The 27,065-nt window shown below is 31.3% G+C and overlaps 1 protein-coding gene across 1 annotated transcript in view; it reads right to left on the bottom strand.

Annotated features, from left to right (window-relative positions):
* LOC148272813 (nephrin-like) overlaps positions 1-27,065 on the bottom strand; it is a gene marked incomplete at its 5' end in the record, with an annotated part of 89,844 nt that overhangs the window by 44,575 nt on the left and 18,204 nt on the right. The window lies entirely within an intron of this gene.

The following is a 27,065-nucleotide window of genomic DNA, read 5'->3' as shown; positions in this document are numbered from 1 at the left end:
ATCCTCAAGACACTCCCTATAGGAGGCTGCTGCGTCCGTTCTCGGACTTCAATGTTAGTTATACAATCGAACCACCTTATATCTAATATTCTTTTCAAGCACTTACTCTCAAAACTCAGAAGTTTGGTGTTTTGAGCTTTGGTAAGGTGCCAAGATTCACACCCATATAGGAGAACTGGCATTATACAAGAGTTGAATAATCGGCATTTCATTTTGATTGAGTATAGACTAGAGTTCCAGACAACACGCATCATGTTGAAAGTTGCTCCAGCAATGAGGAAGCTCAGTGGTTTTTTTTTTTTTTTTTATTTGTTAAAAGACTGTTAAACTAAGTCAGTTTTTTAAGTTTTATATATCGTATTATCGGCGCTACGATTTTTCAAAGTTTTGTATTTCTGAAATAACTCCGCGTGTAACGTCAGAGGTTCATTTCCGCTTATTCTCATTCAGTTCTTCCTATTGGTCCAGAAGCGACAAGCAGACCGGAAATCTTCCATAGCTCTCAGATCATAGGTCGATTCACATGAACCAGTGACGTCATTTAAAGTAGTGCGTTTTTATCAAAATATTTTTTATTATTTTTTCTGTACATTTTCAAGAAACTTTGCCGTACAATTTAATGCTCTAATTTTTACCCCGCGTAAGAAAACATTTTTTGTATCCAATTTCCCGTAGGGCTGAAGTTCCTCATTCCTAGGCGGGTTGCGAGCTCTTTATGCTGTGCATGCCTCCATCCTCAGTTATGTGAACCTCCAAGTATTTGAAGCTAATTAATTTGGTATCAGCTAAAAGCTAACTCCTGAGACTTTGAGTTTCAGCTGTTCTTCCCTCTCCTTGGTGGTCTTCCGGGCAGACGGCAAACGGCCTGGATTTTGTGGGCAATGGTATAGGGAATGGAATTATTGACGTAATCTCTCCATAATCTATTTACTATGCACTGGGTATCGCAAATCCGTCTAACTTCTTGACTCTAGATTCTGCCTCTTTTGGGTTTTCCTGCGATAGCCTTTAGTGCTTTCATCTCTGACGTTCTGAGCAGTTATTTGGTTTTTCTATTTAGTTTTTCTACTTGGTTTTTAGTATTTTTTATTTTCTCTCTATCTATCCTCGCCTCTGTTGTATACACCATGATTTAGTCTGACACACGTTTTGTATATCAGAATTATGTTTCCAATTATCATGTGTTTATTGTATTATACGACATTTCTTAGGCATCCACATGTTTACTAACTGAGATGGATATGTTCTCATCATTACTCTGGCAGCATCATCTGCATGGCATGTGATGTTAATGACCTTATCTCCCTTAGTAGATTCTCTACTTTTTTTTATTTTTAAAAGCGTTTTTTTAAATATATTTATTCTGCTTGTGTAAGAAAAGGCTTGAGGCGTATATATTGTTGTGCTATATTTAGTTATAAAGGTGCTAAACGTGCTTTGTTTCTTTGTTGTTCTCAATATGTGTTATTTTTAAATGTTAATATTATTTATGTCCGAATTAAGTTTTTGTAATTCAACGTATTATACTTGTAAAATACTTTGTGTTATATGATTTAAATAAAATTTGAAAAAAATAAATAATGTGTATCCAAAAACAGTAAGGATATACCAATATTTCACATCTCATGGGGCGTGAAACGTCTCGTTTTTAGGTAATTCAAAATATGCATACTTTAAACTCGTTTGTAAAAAATGTATCTGACGTTAAACTGAAAAATAATTATACCACTAACATCCCAATTATTTGCTATTTAAAAAATATACAATAAAAACGTGAGAAGACGATGAGACGACGACGAAGAAGAGATGTTCAAATATAGGCAGAATAGTGAATGTTACACAGTGTGTAAAGTGGCCACTTAAACCAGCCATTGACAGGTCATAAGCCCTGTAGATGCCTGGACTTCTATATTACCTTCTCTTAAATGTTCTTCATCTCTGTTGTAATATGTTAATATTTTATATTGTAAAAGGAAACTGTGCCGTATAATAAATAAATAGATACTCGTATGTATCAAAAATACAATGTAACAGAAAATTTCCTTTTGAATGACGTATAACTTTTCCCATTCTGTTAAATTTTACGTGCTAATTTTTAAATTTGACAAAAATCGGACACAACTTATGTAAACGCACAATGCTTGGGAAAATTCCGTTAGAAGTTGCAGAAAAAAATCATTAAAATATATTTTTTTTAAATATTATTAAAAATGTATTAAAAGTGGCCTTCGCGTCTGCGTGGTTAAAATATATTTTGCTTTTCTTTACTTAGTCTAGTGCTTTGTCAAAAGGGCACACATGTCATATGCCACTAAAAGCCGCGAAAATTTTACACATCCGCTTCCTGTGGGACATTTCAAAGGGAATGAAAGCGCGGGAGACGTGCTTCAATTTTGAATACAAAGTCAGACATTTTGAATTTATTTATCTTTCTGTTCATATTTTAAATGCATTGTTTTTACTCGTTTGATATGAATTTACACGTTAAGTTTTTATACAGCGTAGTGCCTTCTATAAAATAATTTGCTTACACTGATTTTTACAAGCTAGTAGAATATTTGCCTGGTTTGGCTCGGTATCGAGTTAAACTCAACTTTAAATATCTTGACAAATAAATATTTGTCGCAAGAGGAAAAATTAGCAGTTCACAACGGAGTCCTGGTCCCGACCCTGATGTATGAGAGCGAAGTATGGACTTGGAAAAACAGGGATGAAAGAAGGCTGAATGCCGTCGAAATGCGATCTCTCAGGCAAATGCGTGGTATAACTATGTACGATAGATGCACAAATGTTGAGATCCGTACCTTATGTGAGGCTGAGACAAGCATTATCGACACAATCAAGAAAGGAGCTCTGCGCTGGTTTGGACATGTAGAACGAATGGACAGCGAGAGAACGGCTTAGAATATTTATAATGCGAATGTTGATGGATGCAGAAATAGAGGAAGACCGAGAAAGACATGGCATGACCAAATCCAACAAATACTTAAAGATGGACATGTCAAAAGTCGGAATAATCGGCGCGCGAGCATGAGAAGATGTATGAATGTAGAAGAAGCGAGATCTGTATGCAAAGATAGAGTGATGTGGCGTTTTATTCTCTCTGCTTACACTTACGGGGAAACGGCGTGATGGTTTGTTGTTGTTTTTGTTGACATGAAAACGCACCCAAACTCTTAAAGCCCGCTGTCCCAAAATAATACGCGCGGGGCGGTGTTGGGTCAAATTAGACCCAGTTTTGAATGTCGTAAATTTGTCGATTTTATAATATTGTTCTTTTATATTTATAATCGGATCAAATACTTTCATAATCAACTATTATGATCGTTTAGAGTACTTTCATATCTTTACTTTAGAATTCAGAAGGATTTTGGCTGGTTTGATATTCTTGCACAAATTAATATCAGCATAGTGCAGGCAATTGGTAAAATAAACCAAAGTAGGGAACAAATTGCCGAGCACTCCTCTAATGGAACGGAAGGCCCGTTGACTGCTGCCAACAGGCCGGCTTCTCCCGAAGAGTTTTAAGTGGTTTCCTCTCCACATGTGCAAATGCTGAGAAGTTCCTGATTGTCCCCAATTAGTATATCCCTCCGGATCCCAACAGTTCAGATAAATTTAATTGCAGGAAAATCCACTTTTGAAATATAAGCTTGTTTATTATTAGCAAAGTAAATAATAAAGCAACTCCAATATAATTTTATTATTTTTAAATCCAACACTCCACACCGTACATGAACACTGAGAAAACCGAGTCTTTCACCAGTCTCTTTTTGGTGTTAATGGTTATACTGCGATTCTTCCAAATCTTCACCAGCCGACTCATAGCACTTTTGGAAATACCAACACGTCGCCGTATTTCTCCTTCACACCCACCACCATCGCTGACGAGAGAACCTAGATAAATGAAATAGTTGACTCCTAAGTTTTTCTTTGTACTTTCATATCTTTAGTTCAGAATTCAGAAGGATTTTGGCTGGTTTGATATTCTTGCACACATTAATATCTAACTGTACAGATGCCCGTGATATCCTTGCTCAGATAAACATTAATGTACCTCGCCGCAACTTGCGTACCAATCCTGTCTTTGCTGTGGGAAATTATGAGACCGACATCGGGTTCTTCTCCCTCTGCCAAGGATCGTCAGAACAGCGAACGAAATCTCACTAAACGGTACTGTCGATGTGTTCCTACAGCAAGGGCAGGCATTTAAGAAGCAAGCGTTGTTGTCTCTCCTGACTCGCGATGTCACACTTGCCATTTCCGCCTAGATTATGCCATATATGTATTATGTAACTTAGTAGACATTATAATAATAAATATGTACATCTCCCCCCCCCCCCTCCTTATCCTCTCTTCAAGCATTTTTGTCCTTATCCCGCCCAATTTACAGTAACTTAATGTTCTTTAAATTAATATTTAAAAAATCTTTGATTATTGAGTACACGAAAATAACATTTTTATTTGTATAAATTGTATGTATTTATTTGATATGTAATATATATTTTCTTTACTAACTTTGTATACTATGTGGAAATCTGTTATTAGTTCTGAGTTTATACACTATATCTGTTTGTTTACTAAAAATATGTATGTAGAACTGATGATTTCCCTAATAAAATAAAATAAAAATAAAATATACATACCTATTGTTAATTATACACTTTGTTTAAGTAGATTTTAAGAATGTTTAGATCAAGTTCTACTCATTAATGCTAATCTATTAGGGCTAACTTAAGCCTGTTAATTGGCTTAAAAAAATATATATATTCTGTTGGCCTCGTGGTTTTTTTTTTTTTAAAGAAATCTTTGCGTTCTTATGATTTACCAAATATGTACTTTTGAGTGCCATTTTTAACGAGTTGTAAATAACTCACTATTAGAAAATGGGAATCAAGTTAGGGTAAAGTGGGATTCGAACCACGGACCTTTGGTCCGTGTGTCTGAGACACTAGCCACAGGGCCAAAACCCGTTATTTTTAACCCGGTTTAATGGTCAGTGCATTTGCCTACCATGCAAGAGGTCTCGGGTTCGATTCGCGACATGGTTGATATGAAATATTATTTAAAGGGTGTTTTTACACTCGAATATTTCATACTCCCTAGACTAATACCTGTAGCGTAAGACCTAATCACCTGCCTTCTAATAATATACAAAATTATAAATCAAACCGCTTATACACGCGTTTGTGTAATATTCATGTAAAGAAGTGAATTTGAACAGGAATGTTGCGTCTCATAAAACGAAATAATACGGACCAAAACGGACACCAAGTCATTGGAACAAAAGGCATAATAGTACTACACACGTGCGTTTCCAGAAACTATCTACTAGCCAGCGGACCACATGGCGACGATATCTACCTACTGTCTACAAAAGCTTCTCTTCGGACATCTATCTCCCTTTGTTAACCATGGAGTTGAAACAGTGTTTGATTTATTTAGTTTTTTATTGCTTACTTCTTGGCATGAACACTTGACCAATTTACTACTATACTCTATTTTTTTATAAATTTATAGATATTGTTTTAACTTTGCTGGAATTCCTCTCATCCATGCGCTTTGTAGCTGCACGATGATTGGTTATCTAGCTTTAATATATCAACTTTAAAATACCTTAATTTTGTAAACGGGACCTAGAATTCCAATCGTCTATGCGCTTAGTAGCAGCAAGGCGTGTTGTAATCTTACTCTTTTTTACTATTCATATTATTATTATTTTGTAATACACTAAATTTATTTGTCAATTGTCTATGCGCTCTGTAGCTGCAAGACGTCCTGTAATCTAGCTCCTATCTGCTATAATTTTTTATTGATCTTAATTGACAACGAGGAACTAGAATCCCAACCGTCCATGCGCTCTGTAGCTGCAAGACGTACTGGGATATTTATTAATTGTACAGCGCCCTTGAGGTGATTTTCACAAAAATGGCGCTTTATAAATTATCCAACTATATATATATATATAACAAAAATGATCAAGATACGCTGCAATTGGTGTACTAATACAGTGCCCTATGCACCATAAGTGCGGGAAGGGAAGGATGATTATAATGTTCTTTCATAACAATTTACCCTGAATCATGAAAAGACGTGTGGTAAAGTTTTGTAAACAATTTTTCGTGATTTAGTTAAGGAAAATGATGTATAAAAATACTTTTCGCAGAATCGGTCATTTACAATGGGTCTAAATGGACCCATCTCCGGTAGGTAAAAGTTAAATAGTGGTACATTTTAGAATTTCTCGTCGCTACGACTTTCCGTTAGTGGATTGTACTCTATACTAAAGAAGTCCGAAAATTATTTAGCTCAAAAACAGCACGGTTGATCTAGAAACGGCATTTTAAACGTTCAGTCTAAATTTCACGACTCTACGACTCTCCGTTGGATTTAGTTTATTTACTTTTTTCATATTTTTAAAAATAGCATTATTTTCACACACAGCAAACTCCGGTGACAACTGTCGTCAAGCGAATGCGATACGGTTGGCTAGGCCGTATACTGCGGATGCCTTCTGAGAGCCTAAACTACGCTTGCCCACTTTACAAGGCATCAGGTTCTCGACGTCCTGGACGTCCACTGCTGACAGTTTGCCGGCGGTTTGTGTCAGAATTTCAGGACGAGAACCTGACTTGGGAGGACGCAAAGGAGTTGGCGGCTGACAGAGATGCATGGAGGCTCTTTGTGGATACCATATGCTCCAGCTAGGGAGCGGACATGGAATGATGATGATATTTTTTTATTAGGGAAAACAAAATTTGAGAGGAGGTAAGGTGATAAATAATATTTCATATTGTCTGTTGTCATTTAAATGTTTCTGTCATTATTTTGTATTTATATTCAAATTTCAATAAGTGTTTTTTTAAATGTGACTTGATTTATTATACAAAAAGCGTTTTCTCGGTAGATTTTTCCTAATTCGCAATTAACTTTCTGAATAATAGTACAGTAATAACATAATACCTAATTTGAAGATCCTCCCTTAAATGAGAGAAATGCCTTCCGACAATTCACCCCTAATTATTTTAATTAATGACTTAAGGTCTTACAATAAAATTCCTTTGATAACTTTTCAGTCAACGTTCAAACAAGCAACAGAAAATACGTATGTACAATGAATTATGACTGCAAAATTGTGTGGCTCTCTATTCACTGTAACTGTTTCAAAGTTAACATTTTAAACTGAAATAATATTTATTTATATAATTTATCCTACAGTAGTCGCGCGAAGTACATATCGCACCTTTTGGACGAAAACGACTCAACTAAAAATCAACCCCTTGGGAAATTGCAAAAGAAGAATGTAAATTGTGATACCTTCGTATTCTTTCGTCGATTGTTTTGTATTTTTCAAAGAAAGCACCAAATTTTGAGCTTAAAATTATATCGAAAGCTTTCAGCTATGAATTTATGAAAAAAAGCGTAGTAAAAATAAATTATTTTAAGTTTAATCTAGACATTTATTTAATGAGTCATTATTAGATAAACAATAACAAAAAAACTCTTTAAAAATTAGATAATTACATAGTTTTTAGGAGGTTTTTATGTTTTTATTTATTCACGAAATGACATAAACGTAAAAAGGTCACTAAGATTATCGATAATTCAAATAATAAAATGACATCATCTAAAATAAGTTACTAAAATTATCGGTATGTTTGAACGAAACAATCAAAAAGCTAAATTGGTCGTTTTCATATATTTAAAAATATAAAGTAAACATGCATTTGTATTGGAATAAAATCGACTCAACCGGCTTTCGGCCACTATATTTTTGTCTGCGTTGCGTCCTTCATACAGCAATGTAAACACAACACTAATTGCGTCGCTTCCGTACTGACACGAAATCTAAATTCTCTGAGTAACAAAGAGACCGATGTAACGGTTTTGTCCTATTCCCACACCGAATGTTGCGTTTTTTTAAACGCAGAAAGATGGATGATGTTCATTGAATAGTTTTATGATATTTTAAGGTTTTTTCAGTTATGTCGTTTTCGCCCTAAAGGTGCAATGTGTCACCCATTACCGTAAAAAATAAAATATCTCTAAATCAATGTATAAAGCCGTTTTCACGCGGAAATGCAATTTTGTCAAACTCAACCATTGTCCACGTTTAATGAACAATTTGTAGGACAAAAACCACCAACTTGTCTCGACGTCATATGATCAAATCTAACTAACGAATAACGCCAAAAATTTAGTCCACGTTTCTTACTTAATTTAAAAAGTTCTAATTTATATTATAAATAGGCTTCTGTGATCAAAAGTGGCGACATCAAAGAGATTACAAACTGAAATAAATCCCAATTCAAACAATAAATGCCCGCTTGAAAATGATTTTAACATGACTTTTGACAATTACCAAGACGGTTTGTATAACTTTCGTTTGTATTTATCTACCGAGGAATTACTAACTAAGCCGGCTTTTTTGACATCTCGATACGTATTTTCTAGAAGTTAGTAAAACAGATGAAGAAAATATAACAAATAAGTTTATTTTGTTACGGCGGCAACGTTTTTACTGCTAAATGCTTTTATATGCTAAAAAGGGCAGCATCTAGCCAGTCAAGCCACTGCATCTAGCCATTCAGATTCAAAACTGACAGTAATATCAGAATTTAATTCGACATCAAAATTTACTTATTTCTCTCTCATATTTTAAATATGATTTTTTTAAGAATGGTGAATGTTACATAGTGTGTGAGGTGGCCACATAAACCAGCCTTTGACAGGCCATAAGCCCTGTTAATGCCTAGACTTCCATAATCCCTTCTCAAAAATGTTTTCCCTCTCTGTTGCAACAAACTTAAATATAAACAACTGCCTACGCAAAAAAATTCAGCCAGTCTGCAAGCATTTGGACAAACTCAAAACATTGTTGAATATTAAAATCGTTACCATAGTATTTTTTTAAATAAAAATAACCACGGTAAAAAAATGTGGAAACACCCTATTAATGCTGATTTATTTAATTATTTTAATTTATTTTATTTTTCAAGAATTAACGGTTCAAGTACCTTTTACTTTACGTACATACATAAGTATTTACAGTGGAGTATATACAGTAACAACTTTTTCAATGCTTACTTAGAAATAACATAATTAAAATATTGATTCCTCACTAAAATGTTTTACAAGTAATTGTTTATAAGCTGGAAATTTCAATAAAAATATGTCACCTAAATCCGAATATTTATTACCCAGCGCATCTAGACGATTCAGTACTGAATTGCTAGAACATATTGAGATATGATTGTTGCAGTGATAAAGTTGAACTAGCCTAGTCACTCTAACTGGTACTTTAAAACCAATGAGGGCCAAAATTTCAGGGCTGTCCAATACTGAATTAACGATTTTAAATAGAACTTATAAATTAATAATAGTTCTCCTGTCCATAAATTTAATCAAATTTAATATATTTAATAAATAATCATAGTTATTTATTAAATATATTAATCGATGTATATAGATTTATCTTATCATCTTACCTTCATGTAACAAAAATCATTAAGATACGCTGCGATTAGTGTACCAATGCATTGCCGTATGCACCATTAAGTGCCGAGAGGGAATAATGAAATAAATTTACAAATATAGATTATACAAACATCACTCTGTCAGATTTAAAATTTACACTAAAAATGTATTATGTAACTTAGTAGACATTATAATAATAAATATGTACATCCCCCCCCCCCCCCCCTCCTTATCCTCTCTTCAAGCATTTTTGTCCTTATCCCGCCCAATTTACAGTAACTTAATGTTCTTAAAATTAATATTTAAAAAATCGTTGATTATTGAGTACTTGAAAATAACATTTTTATGTGTGTATAAATTGTATGTATTTATTTGATATGTAATATATATTTTCTTTACTAACTTTGTATATTATGTGGAAATCTGTTATTAGTTCTGAGTTTATACACTATATCTGTTTGTTTACTGAAAATATGTATGTAGAACTGTTGATTTCCCTAATAAAATAAAAATAAAAAATAAAATAATAATAATAATTATCATCATCAAGGTTTATTAGCAAAAATAACAATTACTTTATCAACTACATACAAACTTAGGTAATAGATTTCTCTGGATCATGTCGAGTCTGCCTAACTAGGTACAACCTGTTTTAAGGCAGACATTTTTATGCAAAATAAACAACAACATTACTACGTACTAGTTAATTAACTATACAGTTATAAAATAATTACAAACAATTACAAATTACAAAAATTAATATCGGTTTCAATTATTGCGTTCATCGGTTCAGCTATCAAAAATTAACATGTGTTTTTTGTGGAGTACTAATAAATTAATTAAAATTAAAATAACAACCTTAAAAAACACTCAAAGTAATTAATTGAGTTGACGAAAGAAACGTCATTTAAAATTTAATAATTACATATTCATGGCGCTATTAAAAATCGTTTGTCTTGTAAAGCGAGAGGGAGTTTACAAAACACCCGTAAAAAAGCTGTTAAATTCGCTAGGAGCTTCTGGCAGTAAAAAAATAAAAATGTTACATTTAATCTCCCTTGACCCTTTTCACCGAATATCATGTTTGTAAAAAAAATGCATTCATAGTTATAAATTTTACTGTCCGCAAATATAGTCTGTAGTCTATATTTGCGGACAGTAAAATTGTAAAACTGTAGTCAAATAGTCAGTGTTATTTATCATGCAAGAGGTCCTTTGTTTGATTTCCAACAAGGATGATACATGCACAACACTCTTTCCTCAATCGTTCGTGTTTAAATTATAATCCTTTTTTTTCATCCATTGATACTCGTATATTTAATATTTTTTTTTATTTTTTTTTATTTTATTGAAATAAACGGCACTTAGTGCCTTTTACATATTAGTTACAAATACAATTAAATATACAAACATGTAAGCTTAATTTAAGTAATACAGAGCATTTAAAACAATATTATTAATTTAGAAAGTCTAAGAAATATAAACTATATAAAAGAATAAAATATTACCAGTTGTAGAATTATCGATAAAAAAAGATAATTCTTTAAAAATACATAACGGCTTATTCTATCTGGCTGCGATACACTCCCACTTGCTTTTTAATGATGCGCACGCTTGCGCACACCTGAACATGTCTTTTACTATGTTTTTTAATAGGTTTTTATTATATTTTTTACTACGTTTTTTACTTTATTTTTAACCATGTATTTTACTATGTTTTTTTAATATGTTCTTTACTGCAGATATTTTTTTTAATATGTCTTTTACTGTGTTTTTGCTTTATTTTTGTATATGTTTTTAACTGTGTGCTTTTCTATGTTTTTTTAAAATTATTATAATATAATTATTTCAAGAAAAATGTATGTTCCTATTTTTTTAAAAAGGTTTTTTGTATTATATTTTTTACTAAATCTTTAACTACGTTTTTACTATCTATTTTACTATGTTTTTTACCGTGTTTTTAACTGTTTTTTTTTACTACGTTTTTAACTAATTTTTAACTTTGTATTTTGCTAGGTTTTTAACTATTTTTTTAGTATGTTTACTACCCTTTTCTAAAAATATTGTTTTTATTCTATTTTTTCTACGCATTGATTACCGTTTTTATATTTTTACTTTTTAAGAACGAGATGAATAAACCGCAACAAGAAAGTCAAAGCGACTTTGTTTAATTTATGTATATGATAAAATTCTTCACTGCTATACAATACTTTGTAAACATACTATTGAACTAAAAAAAATGAACGTGTTACAAAATATTAATTTCGTTCCCATAACGTTTGGAGGGATTTAAAGGATAAGGAAAGATTAGCATTAGGATAAGATAGAAAGAATAAAGGATTCTGTTGAGGAGTTTAAAAAAGAATGTCCCTTTAATCAATACAGCCTTTCAATATAGCCTTTGTTCCATGGAAGTGGCTACGTAAATTTACAAGTAAATTTATACTCTTCCCTTCCACCACTCGCCCTTTTTAACTTAAAAAAAAACAGTGCACGTTAGAGTTAGCTACTATCAACATGTGCCATATCAGCACGTTGATTTTATATTTTTGTACATCTGCTACTACTATGGTGCAGGTGTACAGTAGAATTCGCGTGTTATTGTAATTAGTGGCCTGACGGAAGCGGTAGACAGAAAAGTCGGTAAGTAGTAAGTACTTATATCTATATCTATAATGCAATTTTGAAAATTTATTGATAATTTTAAGTTGCTAGAATTTACTCGTCCATGAACTTTGTAGCTGCAAGACGATTAGTAGTCTAGTTTCAGTAGGTAAATGTTACTAACTATAAAATATCTTAATTTAGTCAATGGGGCGTAGAATTCCAACCGTCCATGCGCTCAGTAGCTGCAAGACTTGTTGTATCCTTACTTCAATTTATACCAACTTTTTTAATTTTATTTTGTAAATATCACTAAAATTCAAACTTCATTGTCAAATAAATTAAATTTAAATAGGGGCTAGATTTCTTATTGTCTATGCGCTTTGTAGCTGCAAGACGTGCTGTTTGTTATCTAGCTCCTATATATCATAATTGTAATATAAATGTTATAAAAATGCCAGTATGTAAATTATCCAAATATATATACAATATACCTACAAATATTTGCCAAATGTTATTAAATATTTGTTTATAACCACTTACCGACTTTTCTATGTCTACCGGTTTCAAGACGTACCCGTCTCTTCGCCAGGACACCAATTAAACCAGCATGCAAACCAACATGCAAAATCCACTATACACCTTCACCATAGTTGTTGCACAAAAATATAAAACTAACACGATATGCATTTTAATAAGCGCATGCACTGATTAGGACAAACATGCACTGATTAAATTATGAAAATATTATCTTGTTTGAGAATTAATGAAAAAAGTAGAGGGGATAGAGGGAGGGGATAAGCCTAATAGGTTTTATAGCATCGTGTAAAGGTATAAAGGACTATATTGGAAGTTTGTTTGATTATTGATCAAAGGAACATTATATTTTAAAGCTTTCCTAATGTGAAATATTTCCATATTATTTACTTTCAACCCTTTATTATTTGTATGTAAGATTTTAACTCCAGTATTTTTATTGAAGTCATGATTTAAATTGATTAGGTGATTTGCGAATTCAGAGAAACTATTTTTGTGAAGACACCTCATATGTTCTTTAACACGAATAACAAAATTTCTTGATGTTCTTCCAACGTGAACTGAAGGACGAGAATTGCATTTTAATAGATAAACAACTCAATTATTAATTAAACTATTTTTATCTTTATCACTAAGCGTCCTGACGAAGAGACGATTACGCCTCGAAACCGGTAGACAAAGAAAAGTCGGTAAGTGGTTATATAGAAATATTTAATAACATTTAGTAAAATGTTTGAACACAAAGTTAATGCTTTAAATATTTAAAATATTTAACTTTTAATTTTTTTAATGCTTAAATACAAAGTTTAAATATTTATAATAAAATCAAAAATAAATAACTTGTGCTTCTCATTATTTAACAAATTTTATTTTAAATACATTTTTTAAGTGTGAAAGGTTGAAAAAAACTTTTAATTATAAGGCGACGCTGTCGTTCAATAATAACTGATTTTACTGCGTTTTTATGATAATAAAATACTTTCGTCAAAATGACCACTTAAATGTGGTGTTTAAAATAAATGGGTTTTCATTAGCCAGTCAAATAATATTGTTATCGCCACTCAGCGACAGCGGATTGGTAAAAGCTCACAACTCTGACGTTATTAATAATACAATTGATCGAATGTACTAAAATTAACAATCGCCATTTTAATTAAATGTATGTAATTTATGATGTGAAGCATTTTTTATGTCGATTGGTTATACAGATGTTGGTTACCCAGATGCTAATTTTGAACTGCTTGATAAGTTGACTCGATTGCACGATGTTTGCATACGTTATATTTTTTATCTTCGCAAATTTGACCACATAACCGAATACCGCACGCAACTACACTTACTCTGTATCAGGCATAGAAGAAACAAGCACATTCTATCACTACTTCACAGTATTTTGAATAATCCCACTTCGCCTGTTTATTTTTATTTATTTATTTTATTTTATTTTATTTAGAAAACATACAGTCATACAAAATAAGTACTAAAAACAACAATTTTTTAACATAAAAAGACCAATTAAGTTTTCATAAATTAAAAAGATATAAACATTAAATGTGACAAAAAATAAAAATTAAATAAGAATTTTAAGTGAGAAAAGAATAATTGTTGACATTTGCGTTTTCCATGGAGGTAATAAATTAAAATAAATAAAAATACCGAATGTACACTCCGAGCTATCCACGCACACACATGAACGCACATATAAAACATACACAAACATATACATTACATGCGGCACATATACATATTATTATTAGTAACTCATAGATATTATTATTCAAACAATCATACCTTAAAATCGTTTGATCTGTATTATTTTTTCTTGTATTTATTTATTTGTTTACAAAAAACATACACGAATGCAGGTCAAGTCAAGACTGCATAATGTAAAAATACTAAAAAATACTATAACAGCATAACATTGACAGCTATATGTCACTGTGTAACTCAAATTAGACCACTCGTAGGGGAGAGATGAAAATAATTTTTTTTCATGTGTTTTTGTAAATGTTTTTATCCAAATCATAATACTTTTTTACTGCCTTGTATAAAATTTGTGACTTCATCTTTTTTATAAATAGTCTTAGTGTTTTTTTTACCTTTTCTCTGGTATTATAATCATGCTCGTGTTGGCTTTGATCAATGTTTTTTTTTTTTCAAAATTCTGTGTTTTTCTCAAAATCGATAATTCTACAGGGTGTTCTTTAAACACTGTCACATCCGAAACCACGAGGATCAGCATGAGCAAGAAGACATATTGGCACATGAGAATAATTTTTTAGAACGAATAAAATTTAAAGAAATATAATATCAGAAAAAGCAAATGGTTTCCGACTTCTGCAAGGGAGAAACAAGGAAGGGGGGAGGGGAAGTTTTATACGCTAAAAATGCGCGGCCGCGCTTCCCTCGCTTCTCCTCTGCAGAAGTGAGCAACCATTTGTTTGGTTTAATATTTTCTTTTTAAAAATTTTCTTTGTTCTAAATATTTTTTTAAATATGGTAATGTCTTCTTGCCCACACTGATCATCGTGGTATCGAATGTGGCAGGGTGTAAAGTACACCCTGTATACCTACACAAATATTGTATTGTAAAATATTATTTGCCCAAATGTTAATACTTTTAATTCATTTAACATCGACGCCTTGTGTATCTGTTTTTTTTTTTCAAAACAATATTATTGATTTATTTCAATTATTTTTTAATTCCTCGTGGTGTAATGGTCAGCGCGTTTGCCTACCATGCAAGAGGTCTCGGGATCAATTCCCAACATGGTTGATATGAAATATTTATTTAAAAGGGGTGTTCTTACACTAAAACATTTCATAGTTGCTTAGTTCTTGGCATAAACACTTGACAAACTTACTACTATGCTCTATTTTTTATAAATTTATTGATATCATTCTAACTTTGCTAGAATTCCACTCGTCCATGCGCTTTGTAGCTGCACGATGATTGGTTATCTAGCTTTCATATACCAACTTAAAAATACCTAAATTTTATAAATGGGGTCTAGAATTCCAATCGTCTATGCGCTTAGTAGCTGCAAGACGTGTTGTAATCTTACTCCTTTTTATTATTCATATTATTTTTATTTTTTTTTACTATCATTAATAGGTACACTAAATTTATTTTTCAATTTTTAAAATGTGTAAATGGGGGCTAAATTTCTAACTGTCTATGCGCTCTGTAGCTGCAAGACGTACTGGGATATTTATTAATTGTACAGCGCCCTTGAGGTGATTTTCACAAAAATGGCGCTATATAAATTATCCAACTATATATATATATATATATATAAACCACTCAAGATGTACATTCGGCAACTATCCCAAATAATCGACCCCATGAAGAAATTTTCTGTACAAATGCAAAGTGCAGTTAAAAATGTCTACATCAATACTGAGTCCGTTATAATTTCTACAGGTACGTCTAATGAATGAATTCGAGTCTGAGAGTATCTGAGAGAAGTCTGAGAGTCTGAGTATCTGAGAGAACTCTTCTAACCTCTATCACAACATGAACAATCTCTTCAAAATAATAACGAAAGAACCCTTTTAATACAAATTTACCGCTCTTATTTTTTTGCCTCTTCTTTTACAGTAGCAGCTACTCAATTATGGAATAATCTGCCCAGTAATGTTACAGCCCTTCTTTATTTACATTTAAATAAAGATTCAAATGTCATTATCTCAATGTTTGAATTGTTCCTTTCTCCTTCTTCTTTCCTTACCACCCCCTTTTTTCTCTTCAAAATAAAGTTTAGATTTGTAATTCACTTTTTAAAAAAAAATAGTATCAAATTAAAAGATTCTGTTTTCATCCATATACTTGTAATTTTCCCAAACTGAACGGTTTGGGTAGGTAGGACGAAATTTTCTTAGGGCAATATGCCCGCCCTTCTTGTTATATAAATTGTGTATGTATTCAAAGTGTTAAATAAATAAAATTATACAGCCTGTATAAGACAATATAGATTCAAGACTTAATATAATATTAAAACTGAAAATTCTCAACTGACTATTTAATGCGCCTGAACTACTGAGCTCAATAAAATTAAATATCCCAACTAGAAACCTCAAACAAAACTTACTCTTTCATACCGATAACCATAGAACTAACTATGGTTTTCATTCCCCTATGCCCAGAATTCTTAGGTCTGCCAACAAATATACCTGTCTTGATTTCTTTGATAACAAGTTGTCTTCTTTCAAACGATCACTGAATCAAATTCAATTATAAACACCTCTCTCCCGCTTCCACTCCCACCAAGTCTACTAACTATTTACCATTGTGTCTTTCTACTTTCCTTTATAATAAATTTATATGTAATAAATATGTCCTTGAAAATTTCCATTTGGCGTTTATATAAATAAATAATATCTTTTTATTTAAAAAAAAATATAGAAGTATTTTTACTGGTCTTCTTTACTTATATTTTGGACATGATACATAGTCATCTTAGGCCAGTTGAATTGTTTAAATAAATGAGATTTCGAAAAAAATATCTGTAAAATCGAATTAAAAGTTTTCCCCAGAATTTTTTTTTTTATGTACGTTTAGTAGGTTATAATCAATTTTATTTACTAACATTTAACTTATCCTCTATAAAAGCTAACAGAGTTTGCATTTCCCCCTCTTTGGAAAACGAAGTCAGTGTTATTCCTGAAGTAGTAGAGTAATGATAATGCACATGCTATATAGTTCATAAGATTATTTTTATTTTCTACTTATTTTTTTTATTATAATTTTTATTTTTCTACCTTGAATTATATAGCTATGTAAGGACATTTAATCCATCTAACCTTCACATTCGTTTGAAAATGCCCAAACAAGGCGAAACAATTGTCACGAAATTTTTGTTTTTATATTTGTAAAAATAAAATAAAGTGTTCAGTAGACTCAAATCAGTGTTTGATTTCTAATATTATAAGTTTAAATATGAAGTTCTACAAAATAAACACCAAATCAATCAATAATTATAGATTGTTAATTCATTTTATTGATAGAACTTTTGAAGAACTACATTATCTCTGTTTAAATCACGTCTGAAGAAACATCTTCTTTCTCTTCCTTAATCTCTCCTCCTTTCCTTTTTCCTTTTTCCCATTGAGTAATAGTTTTGATTTGAGGTAATTTATAAACAAATACATTTATTTCTATTTTCATATATTTTTAACTTTTTAATCATTTTTTTTTCTATTGAATATGTTCTGTAACTTGAATTATAAAAATGAAACTTTTATTTTATTGGTTGGTTGGAAGAAATTGCCATTTGGCAATAAGCCCGCCAATGTACAAATAACATTATGTACAAAAAGTTAAATAAAAAAAATTAAAAAAAAGATCCTCATTATTTTTTATTTTATTTTATTTTTATTTTATTTGGGATTTTCACAGCTATTACATAAACAAAATAATTGGAAAAATCTTAACAATACTAAAGCCAATTAAAAAAATCCACTGTAAATATAATGACACATAATATATAAGAAAAGAAGTTTAGTAATTGTTTTTGTGTGACGTTTGTATTCATGTGTATGTGAATGTGTGTATGCGTGAATGAATGAGGGAGAGGATACATGTGCGTGGGGGAATGAATGAGGAGAGGGTGCGTGTGTATGGGTGCCGAAGTATGAAAATAATATATTTGCTTAAAACTTGTAAATTGTATTAAAAATGGTACAATAAAGAGCTTAGTAAAAAATTAGAAACCTTTTTGTTAAAATTCAAATGACGAAATGATATAAATTGTTTTTTTTTTTTAAACTATGTTAAATTTCAAAACCGTATTCTGAAAAAAAAAAACGCATTTTATTTTTTAAATTTAACTGATACACATCGAATGAATAATGTGCGACGAGTCCTATACAATACAGTAGGTAACCACAAAATGCAGTAAATATTATTCTGTTCTTACTATATTTTTTGCTATGCACATACAATTTTTTTACTATGTCTTTTACTACGGATTTTATTAGGTTTTAAATATGTTTTTACTACGTCTTTTTACTATGTATTTAATATATACTATGTATTTTACTGGTTTTAAAAAATATGTTTTTTCTATGTTTTTACTACATTTTTTACTATGTTATTTTGTCATGTATTTTATTATATTTTCCACAACGTTTTTTACATATTGTAAATAACCCTAGTAAGATAGTCAAAGCAACTGTGTACACGTGTACAGAGTACACGTGTATAATTTTATGTATGGAATATGATAACAAAAAAATACAAAATTATTATAACTATATTTCCAAAATCCTTCCCGCTGAGGCGTTTAATACAGACTGTGGGCGAATCATTTTATTCCATGGTAGATCTGCGTAGATAACATTACAATAATCGCATTTCAATAAAGACACTGCAAAAGCATTTATTATTGACGGCGGCATCAACCAGCAAATGTTTGCCTGTATTTGATTTGTCTCAGCTGGTAGAACCATCAAAATATCGTCCTACTAATTTAAGCACCAAGAGAAAGGTCGAAATTCAGGAAGGCTCCCAGTATTTTAACGGTGAGTAAAGCGGTAAATATAATGGTAACCTGCGCATATTAACAGGAATTTTAATAAGTTTTCGCTGTTTTCTAACAGATGGTATAATGTTAGCCTTTTTAACAACAGGCAATACTAAAGCGTACTTCCTTTAAAAAAAAAAAAATTATTGATTTTTTTTGTTTTTTACAATAAGCATAAGAGGTAAAACAGAGTATTCAAAAAATAAAGCATAATTACAAAGCAATGAGAGACATATTAATAGTAAAAAATGTAAACGAAAAATCCCACAAAGGCATGGCCTGTTCGTGGGTATACAAGAAAATGTTAATGAATTTTTGCTCCTGTAATAAATAATGGACAGTTATAATATTTTTGTGTAACATAAGAAAGAAAAAATAAAATTTTCTGTAAAAGATAATATGTTTTTTTTATAGTAATTAAAAAAGGAAATAAAAAAATATTTAAAAAAACACAAAAATATTCCTTATTATTATAATAAATCATATAAAAAAAAATTTCATATCTTTTGTTTGAATCCAGGATAGTGTGTGTTTTTTAAAAGAAGGAAAATTTTGAAAGTATGGAATCAATGAAATATTATCAGTAAAAAAATAATTAATCATTTTTGGGCCTATAAAATATGCATGTCTCTGTGCGAGCCTTGTTTTACAATGTGTAATACTTCATCGCAAAACTCCACTATAAGGCTCAAAATGACGGTATATTTTATTCCGTCGAAGAGTAAACATGTTCATTCATAGCGTTAAACATGCCGAATTTTGTGCCAAAAAAAAATATTTGCGGGGAATTTTACTGCATTACATTTCTCCAAAAAAATCTGCTGATGAAGCACATATGATTTTTTTGGAGACTTACGGCGACCATGTTATGTTGGAAACAATATGCAGATATTAGTCTAACGCTTTATAAATAATGATTTTGATGTTGAAGATAAAGAACGCTCTGGGACACCGAAAATGTTTGAAAAAGAAGAATTGGAAGCATTACTCGATGAAAACCCGTATCAGATGCATAATGAACTTGCAGAATCACTAGAGGTTAACCACACAACAGTTGCAAAACGTTTGAAATCTTCAGAAATGATTCACAAGTAAGGGAATTGGGTACCGTGCGAATTGAAGCCGAGAGACGTTGTACGGTGTTTTTTTCACGTATGAAAGATTTATTGCATCGTATCGTGACTGGTGTTGAAAAATGGATGCACTACGATAACCCGAAGCATAGATAATCGTGGGGTGAGCCCGGCTATACGTTAACATCAACAGCAAAGACGAATAATTATGGTAGCAAACATATGCTCTGTCATTAGTGGGATCAGCTGGGCGTAGTGTATTATGAGCTCCTCAAACCCAACGAAACCATCATGGAATATCGCTATCAACTACAATTGATGCGTTTGAGCCAAGTATTTATGGAAAAATGGCCGCAATAAGCGAAAAATACAACGAAGTAGCAGCTTGACAACGCTCGGCTACATGTTACAAGGCTAGTCAAAACAGATTTGAAAACGCTCAAAGAGAAAATCTTATCTCACCCGCCGTATCCGCCAGAGATTGCTCCATCCGATCGATGACTCGCGACTTGGCTGAGCAGCACTTCCATTATTTTGAAGATGCCAATGGATTCGTGAATGAGGTGATATTCGTATGTTGCCAGAAAGATGGAAGAAAGTCCCAAGCGACGCGCAATACTTTACATGACACGTTCCTCAATATTTTATAATTTTATCCGTTTTATCGAAAATTTAGCGGGAACTTATCCAATGAAACTATTTTTTAAAAATGAAACCAATAAATCAGTTGAAAAAATTGATTGTCAGAAGGATTGTTATTTTAAAACGGACGTCACGTCCTGGATTCTGGAGAAAGCACAAAGCGGACAACCGTCGGAATAAATTGGCGCTTTACGAGCGTTAATTTTGCCCGGTTAAGTGGATGAGGCGGGAAATGTGTCAGCCATCTTGGGGTAACGAGCCGCCATCTTGATTGACAACCGAAAAAAAGGGCCTCTGTACACAATCGAAATTAAAAACGAAAATTATCAGAAATCAAACGGACTCGAATGATAGTTTAATTATTTTGTTTTCTTATTGTCTGAGAAAACAACAGTTCGACATACATGAACATCAGTTTCGTTGCATGGAACCAAAAATAGTTTCCACAAATCGTAGAAATTATTGTCTAAATTATTTGCAATAGAGAGAAAAAAAAAATGTTTACGAGTGAATAAAGAAGTCTAGGCATTTACAAAGTTTATGACCTGTCGTTGGCTGGTTTAAGTGGCAAGTGTGTGACATTATTGTGTCACATTTCCACAACTCTTCTATGTGTTGACCTTTGTAAATTGAAAGAAATGAATCCTTTTTTATGTGGGTGGGATTCACCTGTCCAATTTTTTTCGCCTTATAATTGTATAAACTTCTTATGCCAGTTTAAGCAGAATGGTGAATGTTACACAGCTTGTAAAGTGGCTACTTAAACCAGCCAATGACAGGGCATACCCCTGTAAATTTTAAAACTTCCATATTCCCTTCTTAATTTTTTCCCCATTTCTGTTACAACATGTTTAGACCCAAATAATAGCCTAGGGAGGAAATCCAGCCTGTCTACAAACATTTGACATATTCAAAACGTTGGTAATTATTTTCTGGCTGTTTCAAAATTGAATCAGATAATAATATGACACGATATAATAATACATGATATTTTTTTTCCATCATAAGCATCTGAACCTGATTTTATTAATTGCATATAAAAAAACAATATCACAAACGGCTTTATACAAATATTTAATCATCGTCATCATTTCCTTTCCGCACCTAATGGTGCATATGGCACTGCATTGCTACACCAACTGTAGCGTATCTTGATAAAAATAAAATGTAACATGAAGGTAAGATAGATGATCAGTCTTACGCTTCAGGTCCCAGTCCAGGAACTATGAAATATTCTGGTGTGAAAAGAACCTTTTAAATAAATATTTCATATCATGTCGGGAATTGAACCCAAGACCTTCTGCATGGTAGGCAAACCCTCTGACTATAAAAAATACAAATAACAATAAAAAAATCGTATATAGTCGCAACGGGTTATGTTATCGTGGGTAGCGTCGCGGACTCAGGAAGTCCAACGTCCTAATCGCGCTTTGGCACAAATTGACACGGCTTTTCCGAGTTTTTTTTTTTTAATTTCCTTACGTACGTTGTGTAAAAAAAACAGTACTCTGGTTTCATAATCCAGGGAGAGAATATGGGAATATGTATATTTAATTTTTCATTCATTCATTTCCTTTCCGCACCTTATAATAAAATTAATAATAAGATTAAATTTACATAAAAAAAATATTAAGTAGTAATATTGTGTAATGATAATGCAAAAAAATGCGTACGCAAAATGAAATATTTTTTATATTTTAAAAATTACATCGTGCGAAGGAGGCCTAAATCTCAAATTAGAGTACTCGGCGCGCTGTATCCGATCAAATGTCGCTTCGCCAAAACGATGATTCAGAAAAATTACAATATTACAACGCAGTCATCGATAATCACGCCTTGTAAGTATTGCGATGTAAAAATGATATCAAACCTCATTAAGGGTGTAATTTTAGTTTCATAAGCATCATTATTGCACAAGAAATGTAAATTAGATGCAAAATACCAGTTTAGGGTAAATTTTGGTAAAGTGGTGATGTTGGCAATTAGGTAGTGTTGGTTATTTTCATTATTTTTTTATATTTATTTATTTTCTTTTATTTAGGAAACATACAGTACAGTTACAATGTTTAATATTTTACACAATTAGACTTAATTCTAATGGACCAGTGAAGATTAAATATTATAAAGCAATTATATGTTAGGTTAGTTATGAAAGTATAAAAAAGAGAAGGAAAAAGAAAAACATAAATGAAAGTTGTTTAAAAATTAAAATTTAAGTGAAAAAAAGACATTTTAAAGTTTGTAGTTTGTAGTGAGTATTTACAAATGGAAATAATATTAAAAATGAAGAAAATTTGTAAGAGTAATTAAAAATTGAGAATTGAAATAAATTATGAAAAACATGCTCAGATGTAAAAATAAAATAAAATATAAATAACACTAAAAAAAAAAAAAAATTATATGGTGATTGTGCTTTGTACTTACAGCCAATCTGCTATACAAAATTGATTTTTTACCCTTGAAAATAGACACACTCTATCTGAATTATGCTATTTACATAAATTATTAAATAATAAAGTAGACTCTTTTAACCTACTCTCTAAAATTAATCTTAATGTCCCCTTTCGCCTGACAAGAAATAAGTATTTTTCTATCTGCCAGTCTGCAGCACTAACTATGCACAACCCTCTTTCCTCTATTGTTCCAGCTCTGACTATAATGTTTCTTTTTCATCTATTGATATATTTAACATGCCCCTTAATTAATTTAAAAATAAATTAAGACTCATTATTTCTGGCCGCGATACGATCCCACTTGCTATTTAATGATGCTCACACTTACACACACCTGACACTTACTTCCACACAGATACACATAAACACACTTACTCTTATACAAATACACACAAACACATTCTTTTGTTGTACCACAATTTAATATGTATGATTCTTAATTAGAAACTTTGCTGGTCTGTCTTTAAATCGTATCTTTTTTATGTTATTATATCATTGTCGAATATTTGTTTCTGTAAAATAAATAAATAAATAGTTCATTATAAATCATTTCCTTTTATTATTCATGTACCCCCATAGAAATTTAACATACACGTTTATTTCCGAATATTTTTTTAAATATATATAATTTTTTTTTTATTTACTTTTTTTAGTACAAACATAATTTTATATTATCGGATTTATTTCCAAATGGCTATTTCTTCAAACCAACCTCTAAAATAAAAAATTAAGGAAGAGAATAAAGGTGATATTCTGAATTTTCTCGCGTGGGTAGAGAAGATTTTATTTTCACTATATATATGGCCACACTAATGATTAAATGACAAATTACGTAAAGCATACAGTTTCATTCATTTATTCGCCATATAATTAATACGCATTAAACAAAAATCTTGCGTCTTCTAACTGAGGTAACTCCAACCCTCAACAATGACGTCCTACATATAAAAGTAGATTGTTAAAGAAAAAAAACTCGTATCATTTTATGTAACTGTATTAATTAATAATAATAATGAAGTTCAGTGCAAAAGGAAAATGGATATAATTTTTTTTTTGCTTAGTTCGATAGTCTATGAATAAAAAAAGTATTAAAAAAATTACTAAACTTCCTAATTACGGGTGTCCCACACCCAGCCGCGCAGTATAAAATAGGTTAATAAAATAAAATAAATGAAGACAACTTTGTTTTCAACCACTTTTTTTTTTCAAAATGTATAAAATTGGTTCATTGACAGCCGGAAGCGAACAGACTATTTATTAGATCAGTCTTAAGTTTATTTGAACGTAGCTAAGCTTTTGAAAAAAATATATATATTGGTGCAGGTAAGGTAATTCTATGTTTTGCCAAAAATAGCCAGGCCGCTTTCGTACAAAAAACTGTTAAAAAAAGCACCTTCTAAAAATAGTGTCGATCGCAAAAACAGCATTTCTCAATTTAAAAAAAACACCCACAGCGCTAGAAAAATCTTACCCTAGGTTCTTTTAAAATCATTAAAATTGGTCAAATAGGTTATTAGATTTTTGTTTATAATATTAAAAAATAATTAAAATATTAATTGTTTATCATTTGTCTTAGTCAAAAACATTCCAACTGTTGTGTAGATTTAATTATTCACTCTTATCACAAACGTGCTATTATCTATAGATAGAGCGCAATATCACTCTGTCCTTGCATATATACATCGCTTCCTCTACATTCATACATCTTCTCGTGCACGCACGCCAATTTTTCCTATTCTTTACATGTCCATCTTCAAGTGACTGATGGACTTGATCGCGCCATGTCTTTCTCATCCAAATCTGCATCCATCAACATTCGCATCGTAGATCCTTTTAGTCGTTATTTCGCTGTCCATTCGCTCTGCATGTCCAAACCAACGCAGCATCCCTTTCTTGATTCTGTCGATAGTGCATGTCTCAGCCTTACACAGTTCACGGATGTCGACATTTTTGCACCTATCATTTATTGTTTTACCACATATTTGCCTGAAGGATCGCATTTCGACAGCATTTAACCTACTTTCATAATTACTTTTCCAATTCCATACTTCGCTCCCATACATTAGATTGGGCACTAGAACTCCATTGTGAACTACTAGTTTTGCCTCCTGCGGTAAACATTTGTTTGTCAAAGTAGATTTCAGTGCACCGTTCACCCTGTTTCCGGCACTCACCCTCCTTTTAATATCTTTCTCAGTCTCTCTATCCCTAATGAACATACCTTTAGATACACAGATTCTTCTATCTGGTTCAGAATACCTTTGTTCACACTGATCTCACATTTAGTTATATTTTCATCCCTTTCAAAAACCATCACTTTTGATTTAATTATTAGCAAATCGTTTTTCTTGCATCGTAGACTTTTGTTTCCAAGAATTGTGGGTCTTCTTTGCTGACTCAAATCAGCTATATATTGTATGTGAAAAAATACAAATAAATACGTTTTTGTACATGTCTTAAAAAATAATTACCTTTTTTAACTTTGAAGATTGTCTTTGAGACATATAGAAGAAAATTTATTGCCAAAGGCAGTGCAAAAACGAAAAAATATACGAACAGAAATGTTGTTACGTTATTTATTTCATATTCGATTAAATTTGGACCATAACAAGAAAAGGCACTTCGTTTGCACTAAAAAATAAGGTTAATACATTTTCTTTTTACAATAATGGAATTTTCGGCCTGAAGGATGGAGTTTTACCTCTTTTTTACCAAATATTTAAACGTAGCAAATACATCGGAACCACTTTTACGCGGTTTTGAAATAACACAGAAAGAAGGCGAATTAAAAAAAGAATGATTATTGATCCAATGATGGAACATAGTTTTTGGCGGTTTTTTTTAAAAGATTTCATAATAACAAGATCCGAAATGTTCGTTTTGTTCAGTTCAATTAATTTCACTTAAATTCAATGAATTTATTTAAAATAACATGTAATTATTGGTAGCAAAAGTTACGTTTGTCATGATTATTTTAGTTTTTTAATGTTTATTGTGTTAATGATAATTAGGTTATTGGATTGATTTCGTGTTTTTTTTGTTTTATTATGTTAACTATGTTAAAAAGCTAATCTTAGGCATGTTTCACATTTTGTAAAATGTTTCCCTCTGCACGGGACACCCCAGTGAGGGAATATTATTCTGTATAAAAAATAGAATACAAACAAATTTTCACTAAGTAAATATCCGATCTCCAGACAGCCTTCATGCTGTTGAATGTGGCGCCTGCTATTCCTAGCCGCACTCCCAGTTCTTTTTGAAAGCTGCTATTTTCCGTAACATAAACTCCCAAAAAGCAAGAGGAAATTTCATAGAAAGAAGAGCCATAAATGCGTATGGAGAGAGGACCAGGGCGTATATACTCCCTCGCATAGTAAAGAGACTCCCGGACGAAATAAAGAATAGTGATATGAATAAAAACAAAGAAAAATTGGTTTTAAAAATCTTTTTCTTAAATTCTAAGTTTAGTGTGTAAAAAAAAAAAATATAAAAAAATTGGGAAACCAAACAATTTAAAACATTGTCAAAAAAAGTGTTTGTTTATTATTTTTTATATATTCGTTATCAAAAAAGACTCGATTAACTTGTATTTAAATTTTTTTAACTTTTATTTTATTGATATTTTTTAGATTTTTAAAAAAATATTTTATGTAAACATTATTATATTGTGTTACAAAAATGTTTAAAGAGAGAAATCCCTGCAAAAAAACTGCTTTTGCAGTTTGGCGGGAATTAAAAAAATTGTTTAGAATTTT

Source organism: Micrasema longulum, unplaced genomic scaffold (assembly GCF_059751315.1).
Source record: "Micrasema longulum isolate JH-2025_06_02 unplaced genomic scaffold, ASM5975131v1 h1tg002184l, whole genome shotgun sequence".
Lineage (NCBI taxonomy): Eukaryota > Metazoa > Arthropoda > Insecta > Trichoptera > Brachycentridae > Micrasema > Micrasema longulum.
The sequence above is the reverse complement of the archived record's forward strand: the minus strand, read 5'-3'. Positions and strand labels throughout refer to the sequence as shown.